Here is a 21,256-nt window from a genome sequence, read left to right as displayed (position 1 = left end):
AAATTGATGTAAGTCTGACTTCATAAGACTATTAAATGCATGTACTACTGTATCAGAGTTTTGTACTACGATTTCTTTTTTCAGGAGCACTATTTTCTATCTTATTTACCTGATATAAATATTACATTCATGGTACGTTTTTTTGTTTTAGGTGGGAATTTGAATTTTCGGAGACTGAATTCCAATTTTCGTTTTACCTTTTTTTTTCCGGTTAGAATTCGGTTATCAGGATCCGAATATTAAATTTGATTTGTATTTTTATTTGTTCATTTTTTACATAAATAAATTAGAATTAAGATTTTTAAATTTTTTTAATAAAATAGATAAGAGTTAATTTTTTTTGTAAAAAATGTTATATTAGAGATTAAATTTATTTTTAAAAAAATAGATTTAGTATTGTGTTTTTAGTTATTTTAGATATTATTTAAAAAAATAAAAAAATAAATATTATTTTTTTCTTTTTGAATTTGTTGATTTAAAAATAGATTTTGTATTATGTAATAAATTATTTTATGTGTAATTTGAAAATATAAAAGTTAAATAATATAAAATACAAAATAACTAACTACACAATATAAAATCTATTTTTAAATCAACAAACTCAAAAAAATAATAATAATTTTTTTTTATTTTTTCAAATAATACCTAAAATAAATAAAAACACATTACTAAATTCATTTTTCTAAAAAATAAATTTAATCTCTAATACAACATTTTTTAAAAAAAGAAAAGAAATTAATTCTTATATCTATTTTATTAAAAAAATTCAAAAATCTTAATTCTAATTTATTAATATAAAATACGTAAAAAAAATTCACTTCAAAATTCGAATTCCTTGAAAACCAAATTCAAAACTGGAATTCAGTTTCCAAAAATCCGAGTTCTCGCCTAAAACCAAAAGGTGTACTATGAATATAATATTTATATACAATATGTTACTCAGATAAATAAAAGATAAAACAGTGCTTCTGTAGGAAAAAAAATATTTGTACTACTATTAATTTCCCATATATATTAATATAATACATGTGAGAAAAAAAAGAAGAAATTGTGTCACGAGCAGCTTCGGGTGCTGATGCTTGTTTAACTAGAATTTTAAAGTGATAAGGTGTTATGAACAAAAATTACTGTGAAGTGAAAGAAAAGAAAAATGGTTTTGCATGTTGCAACCAAACACAGCTCAGGCTACTCTGTAAAACCGCGTCCTGGGCCCTTGTTTCCAAAATAAAATGTGCCTTATTTTATGTCTCACACCAAACAAGGACTACTTTACAGTATTTGTATTTAATGTGCAGCATTTCAATGCAGTGTTTGCTATCGCCTGCGTTACTTGACTTTTGCACTCTTTCTTTCTTGCATTTAATTTTTGTTTTTTATTTTAAGGTTTTGAATTCATTCTGTATATGGTACGGCGCAGGACCAATCAGTTTTCGCTTTTGCTTTCGAAACAATGCCACCACACATGCATGCATGCACGCATGGATGACATGTGTCCAAACTTCACTTTGTTTCATGTGGCCATAGCTCCATGGGTTGACACATCATCATACGTTTTATATTGAGATGCTACTTCATTTTTACTATATCGTAAAAAGTTTGTACTTTCATCCAGTTAATTGAAAAATATCAGATAAAACAAGAGAGTATGAAGCCGATATGATAAATATGTCTGAGAAATGTTTTAGCTGCAAGAAAATTAATTTTAACCACAATGTTCTGTGTGCTTCTACGTTATGAACAAATATTTATAATTCAAACAGTTATTGTTATTTACCTTATGCAGAAAAGAAATTTTCAGTAACCTAAATAATAATCAATTTTAAAATAAGAGAAATAAATGTTTATTATTAAGAATTTTTTTGTAATATTTATTTTTATGAAATTTTATTTTTATCAGAAAAGAAAAAATTATTTTGTGGATGTACGAATCTTTGGCAAGTTGGATGGTGGTCAAATTCACACGCGCTGAAGGAGAAAAGGTAACACCTGTAAAACCCTACAAAGAAAAAGGATGACGATGATGATACCACAGACAATTAGTCCACTGTCTACCAAACACCAAATCAACACATGATCAACAAACCAAACAACAATTCATTTGGCTTTGACCATTAAGAAGATAATAAAGGTTGTTTATAAAGTTATTTGGGTTATTTTGAGTTTGATTAATAATGGCCAAAATTGATCTTAATCTTTTAACAAGTACAAATTTTATGTTGAATTTCTTTTATGTAGTCTCTTAATTAATTATCAAAATATTAAAAAATCTTTTATATTGATTAAAGATACGACAAATTTAAAACATGTAAATGGTTATAAATTTTATCTTATAAATTACTTTCAGAAGATTGAGTTAGACTTAAAGTTTATTTCATAACATAGTACTAGAGTCTTGAGTTTGAGTCTATCTTAGCGCAATTTATTATTTATCTATTTTAGAAGTTTCACATCAACTAGAAATAAGATTAATTTAGAGTATAAGTGATACAAATCTTCCATTACAAACTAGTTTTGTAAAATTTAATTAAACTTAAAGTCCACTTCTTTATATATATATATATATATATATATATATATAAGTGATATTATAACTCAATTTTTAGAATTGAATTAGGTTTAAAGTGTTAAATTTTACAAAATATACTAGAGAATTAAATATTTTTCGACTGACTAATACTATATTATCTTGTGAGGAAAAGTTTGCTAAATAAAACAACTAGTCAAAGCTCTTGTTAGTGACCACCATAGCGTTTTGTTGTCGCCCTTGATCAGCCATCTATTTTTCCTTTACAGTACTATAAAGTTATTCAACAAATATTGAAGCCCTAAGCATCAATGTTCATCACGGAATCTACGTCAAGTTAACATCAAAGTATCCTCCTTATCGGAAGACAGAATAAAACTACATGAGAACTTTCATACAAATAAATAATAGATTCAATTGGATCACGAGTTCAAAAAGTACCAATTAATGTAATATTTTATTTACTTATTTTGTAATAATTCTACTGATATACAAATAAATACTTTCCTATGTACATAAACTTTATGTTTGTAGTGTTAAATAGTATATTTTATTATATTTATTAATATTATTAATTATTATTTTTACATATATATTATTCATGAAATTTAATAAATATAATATATTTTTAAAAATGTGAATTTTTATTCAAATATGTAGTATTAAAAACCCATCATTAGTTAAAACTAAATATTAAAAAATATCGTTCATATATATATATATATATATATATATATATATATATATATATATATATATATATATATATATACTAAAATATATAAAAATATTTTTTATTATCAATTGGAAGATTTGGTTTATAAAATATATTTAAATTATTAAATAAATTTATAAATTACCGACGAAATTATCGACGAATATTTTCTTCGGTATAGTCATCGATAAAATTAGAATTTCATTTCACTTTGGTCTGCCCCTACTTTTATTCTCCCTCCCAAAACACGAACCAAACACAATTGTGTTGCGTTGTCGTGAAATGTGAATTTGCAATTGACGTTGTTGTGGCCTGGGAAACCAAATCAGAATCGCATCGTTGCCTGCCATGAAACCATCGTGACACTATCGTGTCTTCTTGTTCGTGGGTTGTGGGAACTCATCAAGGGTCATCGTGGTCCTCTCACCATTGTAATCGTCGTCGTTGTGACCTTGTTCGTTGGCCGACAGTGGTAAGTTAATTTCTCATTGTTCATCGTTGTTCTATGGTTTATCCCTCCTTTTGTTCCCAGGCTAGTGGTAACTGTTATTGGATTGTGTTTCCCAGGCATTGCGTGCGTTGAAGCTACATTGTTGGGAGGCGCTTGCGAGAGACTTGAGCCATTGTTAGGTGTGCCCATTCTTCCCTTTCTCTTGAGCCCTAATTGAGTGTTATTTTCTGTTTTTAGTTCAAAGAAGTTGTTTGATTACAAATTTGATGTAGTTCTGAATCAAATGTGTTCATTCTTGATTAAATATTTGAAAATGAAACATAAGTTCAGTTCTTGATGAGCTTCAATTCTAACTTGGGAAATTAAACCCCTTGCATTGAAAAGGAGTTATAAACTATAGGTCTGAAAGGTAATGAACTTGAGCATGCATGGTTTCACAAAATGCCATTATGTATAGTTAGATAATTGATGAATTGATTATTCAAAACTTTATACTTGTTTTGCTTTTGTATGCAATGGTTGTGTGAATTGGGTTCAACACTTAAAAAACCCTTTTAGAATGGCTCCTTATTTTTGTTTTGGTATGCCAACATGAAAACAAAAACACCAATTGTTCCCTGGCCAATGCTTAAGCATATTGTTTCCTCACTATTGCCTTGAACATGTCCAAAAGGTTGGAATTTGGAAGTAAATGGTTTGATTATGGTTGTTGCTGAGTGTTGATTTTGGGCCATTTGTGCATACTCTTATTGTTGACTTTGATTATAGTATGTGTGAATGTGTTTCACTCACCAACCCAAGCACTACTTATAGCTATAACAATATATTTTGCCTTACCCACTTAACTACAAAACAATCCATACTAAGTTATTAATACTAGCTTACCTAGACTAGAAAGCTAAATGGCAAGAATGCATACTAAGCTTAAGGTGCAAAGACTCATACTACTTATACACTCCTAAAAAATATGCTAAAATTACTATATTAACACTAATTCTATAAAATTCAAGAATTCACTAAAAGAAAATAATGTAATCTAAAATGAACTAATTTAATCTACTACCACTCAACTAATCTTGTATAGGAAACAATCTAGTTCATTGATTTCACTTCCAGCCATGTCTGATGTTTGTCTACCTCAACACAAGTTCCATTTAATGCCTTTTTGAGTCTCCAATAACTGGTATAAGCTTTAGGTAAAAATAGTAAAAAGTCAATTCATGGTCAACTTAGCAACTTTTCATCCAATTTAATGCATAATTTCTTTGTTTTTGTTAGTTTTTTCTCTCCTTGGCTCTTGATCAAGCTTCTTCTTCCATGTACAAACAAGGAGTAAATAAGCCCAACTTGAATGGACTATTCTTGGTTTTAGGTAGTGATTTTTAGTTAATCTTTTAGGAGATATCTTCTAAGTTAGGATTAACTTTTCTTAAGTCATTTTAACCTTGTTTAGGTAGTTTAGTGATAGTTCTACCCATGCTTTAGCATAAGCTTAGTTTTAGCCTAGTTTTAGGGTGTTTTTAGAGGTTTTAGGTAGTGAAATGTTAAGTTTTAGGTAGGATTTTAGTTTTGAGTTCTTTCTTAGGTTCCTTAAGTCATTTTAAGTCTGTTGAGTAGGTATTTGGTGTTGTTTTTACCAATTTTGATCATAGATTTCATATTAGAGGAAAAAAGAAAAAACGTCAACTTAGCAACTTTTTACTCAATTTAGTGCATATTTTGTCATTGTTTTTGTAAGTTTTTCTGCCCTTGGTTCACTATTTCTACATCAAAATAAGCCAGACAAGTCAGTCACTCTAATTTAGTGAAAAAACATAACTAAGGTATTTTACTATACTAGTTATGCATAAACTAGCCATACAAGTTATTCTTCATGGGTTAGTTTTCATTTTCCATGTTATTCCTCACTTTTATCTTAGTTTTCATCTTTCGTATACTAATTAGATTGTGTTTGCATCATTGTTTAACATTTCGTTTGCTAATTTGGTAGTATTAGCTCATTTTGACCAATTTTTAGTTCATTTTTTGGGTTTTCACTAGGTAGATTCAAATTTCCTTGTAACATCTAATTTGTGATCTGTTCTCCACCTTTATTTTGCTAATTAGAACTTGTCTAAGTAGCTTTATAAGAGTTATATGCATTAGTTTCATCCAGTTCTAAATTTTAGTGGTAGTTTTAGGTCTTAGGTAGTTAGATTTTAAGTTGTAGTCAGTTTTAGTAGTGTGAGTTGTGTTCTAGTCATATTTTGCTATTATAAACTTGTTACGATAGTTAGATTAAATTTCCATAAGTTAGCTTAGTACATGCATATAGAAAAGGTTTAATTTGGTAGAGTCTACCCAAGATAAAACTCTCTAAATTTATTATAATTCAAATTATTTTCCATGAAGACATGTATTATATATATATATATATATATATATATATATATATATATATATATATATATATATATATATCTATACATATATACATATATACATATATGTATATATATACATATGTGTATATATATACATATATATATGTATATATATGTATATATATATATATGTATATATATACACATATGTATATATATATACATATATATATATACATATATATATATATATATATACATATGTATATATATACATATATATACATATATATATATATATATATGTGTATGTATTGTGTTGGCCAAAAAATCGCTGATAATGAGAACAAATTGTTCCTAAGATAATTAACTTATTCTTGTCTTTAAACAAAGATACTTAAACTCAAGACATGTTAAATTATAAGTACACATTAATATCCCATTTTAGGATCACATTTGCATTGTTTCAAACCTAGTAAGGAGGTACATGAACCATATCAAGTAGTAATACACACTTCATGACCATAAGATAACATGTAGTTGATCAAAGTTGCAATTGAATCAAATAGGAGGATTATCATTCTCATAATGGACACACTATTCATTTTTTTTTCACTACAATCCTTTGGCCTTTTCAATATCCTACTATTTAGGCATTGAGAAGTAGGACGAACTTATTCAAAATACCGAGGGTTGTTGTGGAGTCGAAAGATAGTAGAGAGGTGTCTCCCACAATTGATCAAAGGCAAAGTCTTATGAAAAGAGTGAGGAACAAATGCCCTACTTATCTAAGGTCACATGTGAGTTTGAGAAGAGAACACATGCCCTTAGGAGGAAATTTCAATGGAGTAGGATTATTGTGTATTCTTAATGAAAGATATCCTTGCGGCATGCCAACATCTTAATACCTTGACATGATTTTAGTTAAAAATACATTGATCAAACTAAAGTCGTGTTATCTTGCACTACTTCAGCTTAAATGAAGTTGTTCCACTTAGCTCATCTTATCTATATATCAATAATTTTTTTTAATATCCATTTTAATAAATTTTAAAAAAGAAGTACACTACTTTGATAAAAAAAAAAAAAAACCCTTTTTAAATGCATAGTCAATGATCACTTTATGTGAGTGTTTTCAAAGTAAATTTATGTTCACTTAAAACTTTAAAACAAAGTTATTGTTTAATGAATTTTATTAAAAAGAATTATTTTTATTTTAGAACATTTATGACAATTTGTTTGAACTTGAATTTTTATCAATTATAAAAGATGTTATTTGATTCTTTTTATTCATTTTGGGACAGAATTTTAATAACACAAGATTTTCGTCACGAGAGTTTGTCGCTGATAACCAATTTTGTGATCAAATTTTTAGAAATGATTTATTGTCACAAAATCCAAAACTATATCATTCTCAATCTCAATATGAATCTTAAAGTTTGAGATAAGTGACGTTGTCATACAATAAATTATATATCACCTTTATGTTGTGTTTAGATGAGGCAATTTAATAGAGTAATTTATTTATTTGGAGAATTTGAAATAAAATGACTTGTTTGGATGAGAAAATTAAAAGGAAATTGAAATTGAAAAATTTCAAGATGATATTTCAAATAAGTAAAATAGTAGAATTTGAAATTCACTCAAAAAATAAGGAAATTAAAATTTCTCTCCATTCACAAAGGTTGAGCCGAGTTTGCCCATGATGAAGGTCGAGTCGAGTCAACTTGGACTGAAGGTTGAGCCGAGTCAGCCTGAAACAAGGGTTAAGCCAAGCCAGCCCGGGTCGAAGGTTGAGCCGAGTGGTCTGTGCTAAAAGTTGGGCTAAGTTGGTATAGATTGAAGTCGAGCCGAGATGGCCCAACCTGAAGTCGAGCTGAGTCAGTCTAGGTCGAATCGAGCCGGGTTCAGCTAGACTGTTGTCAAGTTGAGTCCGTCTGGGCTAAAGTCAAGTCGAGTTTGCTCGACCCGAAGGTCAAAACAAGTCAGCCCGGGTCCAAGGTCGAATTGAGTCAGCCCAAGTTAGGCGAGTCGAGTTGATGGGTGAGCCAAGTCAACCCAGGTCAAAGGTGGAGCCGAGTTGACCCAGACCGAAGATTGAGTCGAGTTTGCCCGGATGGTCAAGTCGAGTTGGCCCAAACCGAAGGTCGAGCTGAGTCGGCCCAAGTTGAATCTTCGTGAGTCGATCCGTACTAAAAGTCAAGACGAGTCATCTTAGTTCGAAGCTCGAGCTAACTAAACTCAAGCTCAGGGATAAAGTTAATTTTTTCTTAAAATAGAAATTAAATTGTTTTATCCAAACAAGAAAATTTAAATCTAAGATATTTCAATTACTCCATCCAAACAAACTATTTAATAAAGGAAAGAAATTCAATTGTAAGTAAATCAAATACTATGTATTTCAATTTTTTGAAATTTTTGATATCTCTCATCCAAACACATGGTTAAACTATGTTAATTTCGAAACAAATTCACATTAATTCTCAAAAGATATTCATATATTAAAATATAAAGGACTTAAAAAAAATTATATACTTTAAGTTTTCAAACCTAGTTTATTTTCTAGTACTCCAAATTTTTAGTCTCAAAAATTTGTTTTCTAGTACTCAATTTTTAGTATTAGAAGTTTGTTTTCTAGTATTCCATGTTTTAATCTACAAAAGTTATTTTCTAGTACTCCATAGAGATGGCAAATAAACTCGCCCCGTGGGTATTGCCCGAACTCGTCCCCGTTTTGACGGGGAATCCCCGCATTAACTGGGTATGGGTATGGGTATGGGGAATTTTCGACTTTTTCAATTAGGTATGAGGATGTACATATCCCCACCATAATACCCGTCCCCACCATATCTCTGTCCTCATTTAAATTATTAAAATATTCACAATTAATTAAGTAACCCTATATATATATATATATATATATATATATATATATATATATATATATATACTTTTTATTTCTTCTAAATATTTGGTTTGTCATGAAATGCATTCGGATCTCCGATATATTTTTCATCTTATCATAATCTTTATATAATTATGTTAAAATGATGTATGTCAATTAAAAACTTTTTATGTCTCATATTTGAATATTTCTATTATTTTTATTTATTGTATATTTTCCTTTCACATGAGTATGTTTAATAATCTCAATTTAAGTGTTTAATAGCATAAACCTTTCATTTACTAGGTAATATAAAAAAATATATTATTTACTTATTATTATTAATTTTTATTTCATTTAAAGAACTCTTTTGTTTCGCTATAACAATTTTCGTTATTTCTCAACCATTGAGTATATATATTGATATTTAAAAAGTTTTCTTAGGTCTCTAAGGTATTTTTCATCTTATCATACCCTTAATTATACATTTGTTTTCCTTTGTGCGATTTCTTTCAATAATCTTTCAAATTGTTTCTCAAACACACATTTGTTGATTTTTTAATATTTTTACTTGTTTATGTTCATCATATAGAATAATATTTCGATATATTTTATCTAATTTATTTTCTAACTCATTATCAATCATGCTGTAATTGTTTTACTATAATTGTATAAATAACTTCTTTTTACTATAATATAAGAATTTAATGTAATTGTCATGAATTTGTTTTTATCACCATCCAACATATATTAGAGTTCAAAAGATACAAGATCTATGTCAAAATTTTATTATTATGTTTATTATTTGTTCTTTGCGTCATTTTGATTAAGTGATGTATTATCATTTTTATAGTGCATAAAAATAAGATTTATTAAATTTAAAAAGTTAAAGTAAACAAACATTTAAAATATATTTTAATTTCAATATTTGTTTTCCTTTTACATTTTTTTAAAAATATTTTTAAATTTTATCAACTAGGTTTCATTAATGTTTGTAGTTTGCAAATTTAATAAATGTTTTGGTTCTCGTAAAATTTTATTTGGTATTCTAATCTAAAATGTAAATAATTATAATTTATTTCAAAATATTTGATATCGAAAAAACAACCATCCTCTTAATATTGAATATTTGATAATATTATGTTTTCTTTACCGTAATTTTTTGTTATTTTATAAAAATTAATTATAATTAATATTGAAGTAGTAAGAAACAGGTATCAGTATGGGTACGAGATTATATCCGTTATCCGATGAGGATGAGAATGGGATAAAAGTTTGATACCCGTTGAGTTTGGGTATGGGGATGGGGATGAGGATGGGGATGAATTTTTTCTACGAAAATGGGTATGGAATAGCGAAACTCGTCCCCGCCCGTTACCATCCCTAGTACTCCATATTTAGTCTCAAGAGTTTCTAAAGAAAATATATCTATACATAGAAGAATAACTTGAATTTTAATCTAGTACATCACTCAAAAGCTAATCACAAATTTTGTCCTAAATTTATGATAAATTATAGTGATTGCCACAAAATTTTGAAAACAAATATATATATATATATATATATATATATATATATATATATATATATATATATATATATATATATATATATATTGTTTTGTCTGAATTAGGGATGGCAACGGGGTGGGGCGGGTACGAGTATCATGATCCCATCCCCATCCCCATAATAAAAATTCATCCCCATCCCCATCCCCAAACCCAACGGGTATACAACTTTTGACCCATCCCCATCCCCACCGGGTAACGGGTATTTTCTTATACCCATACCCATACCCATTTTTTTATTGTTCCATATATCAATTAAATATTTTTTATAAAAAAAATTTAAAAATCACACCAACGGAATCATGATACTATCAAAATATTCAATATTAAAATAACATACTCTTTTTGATTTTCATGATGTCAAATATTAAGAAAAATATTATAATAGTATAAATCTCAAATTAAAGTATCAAATAACAACTAAATAAAATTCAAATAATTATATAAAAGCTAAAAAATTACACATTACTAAAATTTTATAATAACCAAAATATTTATTAATTTTACAAATGATCAGTGGTTTCATTTGCATTCAATCCACCTACACATAGAAAAAAAATGAAAAATTAGATATGATATAATAATTGAAATTGAAAATTTTAATTACTAGAATATAATGTACCTTCTTCATCAGATTCATTTTCACTCATGAGAACATCTTTTCCTTTTAATTTTTTAACACCTACAAACACCAAATGTAGAATATTAGATGAGAATTCACAAAAAATACTAACAAAAAATATTAATAAATTTGAGTAGATGGATTCAATGGAGATTGACTGTCATTATTGGAACTTTGAAAGGGAGTTGGTTGTTGTGAACACTGTGGTGGACTTGGTACCTGCAAATCTTGATCTCCTGTGCTCATTTTCTCTAGAAATTAACATACGTAACAAAAAAAAATCAAACAAAGTAAAAAGGTTAATTTCTTTTTTAACAAAATATAAAAGGAAAACCAATAATCAAGTTTAAAAATATTTCAAATATTTTTTATACTATTAAAAATTTATATTATACCACTTAAACGAAATAGCACAAATAACAAAATTAAATTAATAATAATTCAAATTTAAACATAGATTCTTCATCTTTTGATCTTGAATTAAATTAAGGATTTATGCAATTGAGCACTTAAAATTGAGAATTAAACATTATCATGAAACAAAAAATAAATAATAAATAAAATTATCATAAAGGAGTAAAGATAATTAAATGTGTGACCCAAATTTGAGAATATCCATTTGAACATAACATAACGGAAAAAAAAATGTATAATTAAGATTATGATAAAAGGAAAAATACCTTGAAGATCTGCTTAAACCTTAAAGAACAAGCCAAACAATTAAAAGAGAGTAAAAAAGTGTATAACCAAAGTAACAAAAAGAAGAGCTACAAAATAAGAGTCAAACATTTTCATGAAAATAAATAAATAAATAAAGATAATCAAATGTGTAACCTAAAAATTATTTCATAGAATGAAATTGAGGAACACCTATTTGAACATAACCATGTACAGAGAGTAAAAATTATGTAATAAGAAGAAGAAAAATTACTTTCAAAATTAAATCTTGAAAAACAAACCAGACAATTGAGAGAGTAAACAAAGTGTATAACAAAAAACAAAGAGAATGAGAAATATGTTATATATATATATATATATATTATATTATATTATATATTATATTACTATGTATATATATATTATATGTGTGGATATCTTATGTTTATATATATATATAATTATTTATATATATTATATTATATTATATATTATATTATTATTACTATGTATATATATTATATGTGTGGATATCTTATGTTTATATATATATATATATATATATATATATATATATTTATAGATATATATTTATTTTAAGTATATATTATATTATATTATATAATAATATAAATATAATAATATATATTATATTATTATGTATATATATTATATGTATATGCGTAGATATTTTATGCTTTTATATATATATATATATATATATATATATATATATATATATATATATATATATATATATATATATATATATATATTTCTTTTAAATTTTTATAAATTTGTAATGTTATAAATTTGTTTATAAAAGATCTCACTAGTTAAATGATTAATTTGTTTTATACGTATATATTATATATATTATATTATATTATTATGTATATATATTATATGTATATTATATTATATTATATTATATTATATTACATGTATATGTGTAAATATATATATATATATATATATATATATATATATATATATATATATATATATATAAAAGTATATTTTATTTATATGTATATATACTATATTATATTATATTATATTATATTATATTATATTTTATGTGTAAATATATTATTTATTTATATATATTTTTTAGATTATTTAATAAATTATAAATAGTTTAGTAATTTAAGCGAGGACGGGTATTTGGGCGGGTATATATATATCTCCATCCCCATCCCCAGTTGAAAATTTCGGGTATTACCCATACCCAGTCAAAGCGGGGATTCCCCGTCAAAACGGGGACGGGTTCGGGTGATACCCACGGACACGGGTTTATTTGTCATCTCTAATCTGAATGGGAAATATTTAACTCAAATCTAAAAAAAAAGTTTACAAGGATCTTAAATGGACACATATTTATGCATTTGGTGAACAAAATTATATCATTTACCTTAAAATATATTTATGTCTTGATATAGCACCTCGTGGGTTGAAACTGAAAAAAGCAACCATTATTTTAAAAGTGTAATAAACATTAACAGCTTGCACTCTCCGATGACAGCGCACGTGTGAAGGGAATACTGTCGTCAAATCCGTACGAAGCCTTTTCCTTCTTCTCTGCTTCCTTCTCCACTTGTGACACGCTTTGAAGGAACACAGAATATGCATCAAATTTCAAGTAATCTCACATGCCCAATTAAAATCGACATACAAATAATTTTTAATTTCGTGGCATCTAGGGTACGATCTTTGACATGCCATATAATAATTAATTCTCACATTTTTAAGGTTATGATATTTGTGATTATTTATTAAACCCATTATATGTGTTTCTAAAGTAAGAAAAATATACGTTTGATGAAAGTTAGGAGGAAACTTCATTAGGGTTTAGCCATTTGTGGAATTTGCCTTTCTTCAATGGCTACCTACCATGCATGTGAAGTTCCCAACATCGTCAAGGTGAAAATTCTTTATTAGACTAACATTGGGCTTAGTTGAAATCTTCAAACTTTTGAACGTGGTGGAAGATTATGTTCGTTTTTAGATGTTTAAAAATCAATGGGATCTTTTTCTTTATTTATTGAATTGTGTTATTGGGTTCTTATTTTCATAAATAAATAACTGAAAAGGTGACATTTTTCTTAGAAGGAGAAAACCTCATTTCGCACATTTCATAAATAAATTAAAAAATGTACTCCTAACATTCTTATTTCCATAAATGATGAACTAAAAAATAACTAATTCTTAGGGATTATTTATTGAAAACTAACATTATCATGTTTGTAAAGATTAGAAATATAATTAATCTTATGCACCGACCAATGACAAATTTTTTTTAATGGCAAAGATAATAGAGCAACCATGGCATACTTACAAACCATTAACATTTGTTGTACATGAAAGTTTAGGGTGAGTTGGATCTTAAACAGTTTATTTAAAATTAACAAAGTGTTTATAAAGGGACTTATGCATTATTCATTAACAAAGTTCTCACATGGACGGTAAGATTTAAAGTCATGTCTCACTAGTGTAGTTTTGGCCTTTTAACTCGCGTTATAGGCCTCGGTTGTTGCTTAACCGAAGCATAAAATGGCGCAATGGTACTTCTGCAATTTTTTCCAACTTTTATGCCTCGGTTCATTAGAAAATCGGTGCCAAAAGGTCTGTTATGCCTCGATTTTGAAGACTCGAAGCCTAAAAGTTGGTTAATATTTCAAAAATGCCACTACAACAGTGATATTTAGCCTCTGTTGGAATTGAACCGCTGTCAGAAATTATTTTCTACCTCGGGTCGAATTGAACTGCTGCAAAAAACTGTTTTCTGCCTCGGTTAAAAATTGAACTGATGTCAAAAGGTTCGTTAGGGTTCAAAAATCGCGAATCACTTTTTTTCTTCTTCTTCCTCGCATGCGTGTTCTCTCTCTCAGCCACCCACCTCCACTGCTGTTGTTGCGCTCCGACCACTCGCGACTACTTGACATTTGGCTCACTCATGTTCTGGCCTGGCGAAGTGCGATTTGGGGCTCGCGAAGTGGGCATCAAGTCGTTGTGTTGTAGGTGCGTGGCAGACTGGTGTTGTGCGTGAATGGAAATCTGTCGTTGATGGTGGCGAGATGTGTAGGTAGCGGCAGCGTGAAGAAATTTTTCATTGCGACGAAGGTGGTTTCGCGATTTAGGGGAGGAAACACGATTTAAGGTTTGTGATTTGTTATAGATGACTGATTTTTGTTTGCATTTATGCAAGTGTGATGCTCACATTTTCGTGTATGAAGAACATGGAGGTTCCATGGTGGTGGCACGATTCACAAATTGCTCTTACGATGAAGGAGAAGATTGCAGTGGCTGCGAATCTTTGGTTCTGAGTTTCAGATGTGGCGGTGGTCGACGGAGCTGTGTTGGAACCATGGTGGCTGCCTAGGGTTTCTGGTGGAGAAGATAGGATGTTGAAAATGCAGAGAGGCACATATGGCCTCGGTTCTCAACAGAACCGAGACATAATCTGGAGCTTCTGCTTCAGTTGAGACCCGAGGCAAAAAAACTAACCTTTTTGGCCTCGTCCTAATATACCTTGGTTCTAAAACCGGGAAAAATGACAAAAATAACCGTTGCCAAAAGCCCTTCATGCACTAATGTCTTTATACAAGTTAAATTCTTATTAAGGTTGTCAAATAGATAGTCCTAATTATCCATGTGAGTTAGGATCAAATGACCTACATATATTATATGGGTTAAGGATCAAGAAACCAAGTGAAAAATGCTCTTTTTCAATTTCAAGTGAAAAACAATGTGATGAGGGTAAACATAAGATACTTTAGTTGAGGTTATTAACAAGATTTTTCTAGTAAGGTTGATTGAAACTTGAAAGTAAGGGTGGCAAAGCGGGTTAGGTCAGCCTGTCAGCCATGTTAAAAGGGACGGGTTGGGTTGAAGATTTCAACTCATCAGTCCGTTCTGACCCGTCCCATCCAGTTTGTCAATTTTACGCACCAAAATATGAGTCAGCCTGTCTCAATCCATTGGACCATTTTTTAAAACAAAAGAAGAATTAAAATAAAAATAATTGAAAAGATTTTTTTTATATTATATTTTTCAAGGTGTAAATATATAATAGAGTTGTATTTTAAATCATTAACACTTGCAAATTAAGTTCCAATTATTAGTTATAATAAAGTAATTTAACATGTAAATGTAGTAATTATTTTAATTAATCTAATTAAAAACATTAACTAATCAAATCAAAGTTTAGAAAATATTTCATAAGATTAAATATGCTTTTAATATTCATTTATACGTGTGTGTGTATATATATATATATATATATATATAAATAAATTTTAAAAATTAAAAAAAATGAAAATAAATCAAAAGAAAAAGTGATGAATCAGTCTGGCCCGATCCGTTAGCCTATCTTGTACAGGGCAGGTTATCATTGTTAGACCATTTATGTTTGACGGGCTAGTCCGACTTGGCCTGTTTTTGATAGGCCAATAACTGGTCAGGCGAATATGGACCAAGTTGACCTATTTTAGTACTCCTAATTGAAAGATTCCATGCTCCGTAATTAGTTAAACATGATTCAATCAATATTGAGTTGAAGATTAAGGCCAAATCAAAGAAACCAAATGCTTCAATTATGGCAAGACTAAGTTTTTGTTAACTAAGAATTAATTAGCTAAGATTGACAAAACATACACTTATTTGAAGTACAAGTATATTGAAAAATAGCGTCAGGCAAAAGCATACACAAGAAGGCAAAAGAGGATGCTAATTGAAGTCAAGCATTGGTTCAATGTTGGAACAAAAGCCAATGAAAACATGGAAGTTACACATAGTAGCATCAGCCAATGTGGAACACTAATTTGAGTCGAAGTAAGCGCAGGCTATACCAACACTAATATATAGAAAAAATTATTGTAACCCTCCATTTAAGGGTTCTCCCAACTCCTCCCAATATCCAAAAGGTGGTTTTGGACAAAATGTCGAAGCCTCTTGCCACGATTTCGTGCAGTGGCAGAATCTCCTAGTCATTATCATCATCGATCATGTGCGCAAAATCTTCAGCGTTGCAAAGGCTATAGGCGCCAAAAGCAATCAAAATCGAGACCTTGATTGGCGCTTATTGCTAGAACTTTCTAGAAGATATTGATTACGCAAGGTTATCAGAGGTCGGTGATCCTAACAACAATGGAATCATCATGCATGAGGAGGTTTGAACAAGGAACTTATAGTGAAACATGTCGTCACAGGAATCAAGCTTTTTGAGCAAGATGAGGGTTCTGAAATTGACAGGGTGATTGACGTTTCAAAGGAGAAGATTAGATAACGGCACATGGTGTTGGGGTTTCGAGTCAGAGCGGCCTAAAAGAGCAACAAAGCCACCACTATCCTTGCCACTCACGAAAATTTCTTCAACAAACATTAATGAACCTTGTTTTAGAGAAGGGGAAGGGGAAATTCGATGCTTGTTTGGGAGAGGAGATGGAAGGGGGAATGTGAAATCATTTTAGGAGAAGAAAGGGAATGAGAAATTTGAAATGTGTTTGGGAGAGGAGAGGGATTGAAAATTTGAATATTTTTTGTGTGAAAGGGATAAAACTAAATACGTGAAGAGGGAAACATAAATTTAACCATAGTGATTTATGGGGATATAGTTGCAAGTAGGGGTGGCAAAATGGGCCAGTCCGACCCGTTTTGGCCCGGCCTGCCTGTGGCCCGCCAAAAATGGGCCAGGCTAGGCTGGCCTGCCATCAATAAACGGGCCGAAAACTGTAACTTGTCCTGTCTTCGGGCGGGCTGGCCTATCTATTTTTTTTTTACTTTTTTAATTTTTTTTAACTTTTTATTAAAATTTTGTTTATATAAATTTATTTATATAATATAAAAAAGTATTATTTTTTAATTATTTTTAATTTTAAACATAAAAAAAAGCGGGCTGGCGGGCTGGCTCGTTTTGGCCCGCTAAACTGGCGGGTCAGGCGGGCCGGGTTACAGCGGGTTGACGGGTTGGAAATTCCAACCTGGCTCGCATTTTTTTGGGCGGGTTGTCGGGCCTGACCCATTTTGCCATCCCTAGTTGCAAGTGATTGTCGTCTTCATAATTAAGAATCTGAAAGCGAATGAAGGAACAAATTTGTGCATTACCTTCTCATGCCATCTCGCTTAGGATGAAGAGTAGAAGTGTCAATTTGGCCCATCCCACAGGGCTTGGCCCTGGTCCATGTGGGTTAGGGCCAAAAAAGCCCACATAAAAAAAAGCTCCCATCAAAGAAGCCCATAGCGCCAAAACCCCACAAAAGCCTTGTGGGTCAAGGTCAGCCCATGGGCTTTCATCTTCAACATGAAAAATATATTATTTTATAAAATATATTATTATCTGTGGAACGGACTCAACGACCCGAACAAGCACGACAACCCAGACCTGCCCAACGACCTCGACAAGCTCGATGACCCAGACGGGTCCGACGACTCGAATGGGCCCGACGACTCGAACATTTCCAACGATCTGAACGGGCCCGAGGATCCGTCCGGGCCCAACTTTCTGGCTGGGCCCGACGATCCAACGGGCCAAACAACCTGAACCTGTAAGACGGCATTGACAGACCCGTCGACCCGGACATGCTTGACGATTTGGATTGGTTAGACGATTTGGATGGGCCAAACAAACCGGAAAAGCGTGACGACCGAGACAACCCCGACCACCTCGACGGGCCCGACAAACCATACGGACCCAACAATCCGGACAGGCATGATGACCCAGACGGGCTTGACAACACAAACGAGTCCGACAAACCAGACAGGCTCGATGACCAAGATGAGTCCGATGGCCAGAACGGGCCCAACGAGTTGAACGGGCCAAAAGATCTGGATGGCCCAAATGACCTAGATGGGCCCGTTTGGTCTGGTCTAACAACCCGAACAAGCATAACGACCCATACGGGTTTGATGAATTAGACGAGCCCGATGACCAAGATGAGTCTAACGACCAGAGCGGGCCCAACAAGTCAGTTCGGGTCTTCGGGCCTGTTCGGGCCTTAGGGCCCGTATGGGTCGTCGGGCCTGTCTTAGGCTTCGGACTTGTCCGAGTGATCAGACTTGTTTGGCTCGTCGGGCCTGTTTGAGTCTTCGGATCCGTCCAAGTCGCTCGGCTTGATCTTTGACTCTAGCTTAATGTAGTATTATTTAGGGGACCTAACCCACCTTAGCCCTAGCCCTAACCCACTAGAGATGGGGTTTTGGAGGCTATGGCTTTTTTTAGGCCCCTTCATTTGGGCCCCCTAAAAGGGGGCTTTATGAAGAGTGGGTTAGGACTGACCCATGGGCTAGGGGCCAAATTGACACCTCTAATGAAGAAATTCGTAGGTGACCTAACTTTTTACAATACTATCCTTAAATAATTATAATTATATTAATAATAATAATATATTAATTTTAACTATAGTTGTAAAATTGTAATTTTACATTTTAATTTATTAAAGCTTAACTTTTATTTATTACATCATTCAAATCACTTACAAACTTTCACAAACTTTATCTTTAAATTCACTCATTTTCATTCCCAAACTCCTTAAAAGAAACAACACATTTCACTTTCTATTCCACTCAAATTTATCCTCTCACCCTCTCTCAAGTCGATAAATTATTGCGAGAAAGAAAAGTTAAACATGTTTTAGTAAAAGTTAGTTAAAAATATTTTATCTAAAAACATTCTTTTGATGAGATATTTTCTAAATAATTATAACATGTGTACCGACTCTCTCATAACAAGGTTCTATGGAACATCATCATTTGTTTACGCGAACAATATAATAACCCGCTTTTAACTTCTGATGGAACATCTATATTTTAATTTGATGATTAATAAGAAAAATTAAAAGTCCTTAATCATTCGTTTCAACTCTCCACAAAGTCTAAAACTGGTCAATTTTCTTCCAACAAAAAGGCAACACATTCCTCGATTCCTTGTGTTTGAAAAGCGATCACACGACAAAAGCTACAATACCAAAAAGGCAATAAATAGTTCATCTCCCATCACATTCCAAACCTTAAATCGACACACTCACAAATTTCATATACCAAACAAACGATTGTGATGCTGAAAGCAAACCTAAACTTTATTTTGTGTGCTTCTTTCCTTCACGTCGTGTGCACTACATTACCATAACAATAGAAAACGTGTATCCATCATTATTATTATTATTATCATGCTGCCGAACTCCTTGACCATGAAATGTTAATGCATGGTAGTGCCATTTTCATAATGAAAGAAAATAAAAAAAAAGGTTTTTTTTTTTTTTCATGGCACTTTCTCTTTCTTAACTGGCCCGTACCGACTAAGAGACCTTCCGTACTCAGAAAAAAAAAACCATAGAAAACGACAAGCAAATAAAGTGTGGGGTCAAATGGATTGGATTGGATTGCATGCATACATTGATTGCCCTAGAAGTGACCTCACATAAGACCCATGCATGCATTTGGGAGTTGAGAGTTAATGGGAAAGTGTCTAGTGTCATCTCATTCTTATAAACTAAACAAATGATGATAAGGTGTAACAATGGTGAAGATGTTGAGATTGTGATGGGGCAAGATGAGGTATGGGAGAAAGTACACTCAATGATTTTATATTTGGAAGGTTGTTGGGTCAGGGGAATGAAGGCAAAATCCATGTGGCGAGGTGTTGAATTCATGAAATAATATATATTTTCTTTGAAGTTATATATATGATGAGTATAATATTCAATATCAAATTCCGTTTTGCTACAGGAAAAGGATATAGAGTGAAACTTCCAAGAAAAAAATGTAGTAGTATTGGGTAGTGTCAAATCAACAACCATATCCATAGTGATAGCCAGTGTTTGATAGCTGTTTTTTAGATCATGCAATAATATATGTCTTATGGGGTCACCAACACCAACTTCATCTTCAATCTTCATCCACTAGCATTTAAGTCACCTTCGTATGCTACTTCGTACTACACCACTTGATCCACTTTTTATTTTTTATTTTTGAGATCATATCATCATCTTATGGTAGAAATAGTCAAGCAAAAAGTAAATCAGAAAAGGGTTAATAGTTATTTTTATTAACGCAATTGCATTTATGCAATTAGAAGTGAAAACCTTTTTTTTTTCTCAAAGTACACGACCTTAACAAGTTAACCTTTTAGCTTTAAGATGGATTTGTAATTTTTGTTCATACATATGTAAATAATGAATAAGGACTTTCCCTATTAGTTTCTTCCTTTTTGCATATTCTGATTTTATTTCATTTTTCTTGAAATAATAGTGAGTATAGATATACAAGGATGAAAAGACAAGATGATGCAAAGACATGATTTAATTCGAACTACCATCATAGATGCTATTTTAGCAAATAAATAAATAAATAAATGATGCACAGACAAGTCCCATTTCATCTTTTGACATTTTTCTAGTGAACTATCGTTACTTGAGCTTAAAATAGTCCCAGTTGAGTTCCAGTTTCAGCTATAAACCGATAATGATTGAACACG

The sequence above is a fragment of the Vigna unguiculata genome, chromosome 8 (genome assembly GCF_004118075.2).
Source record: "Vigna unguiculata cultivar IT97K-499-35 chromosome 8, ASM411807v1, whole genome shotgun sequence".
In the NCBI taxonomy this organism is placed as follows: Eukaryota; Viridiplantae; Streptophyta; class Magnoliopsida; order Fabales; family Fabaceae; genus Vigna; species Vigna unguiculata.
Note: the sequence above shows the minus strand (reverse complement) of the source record.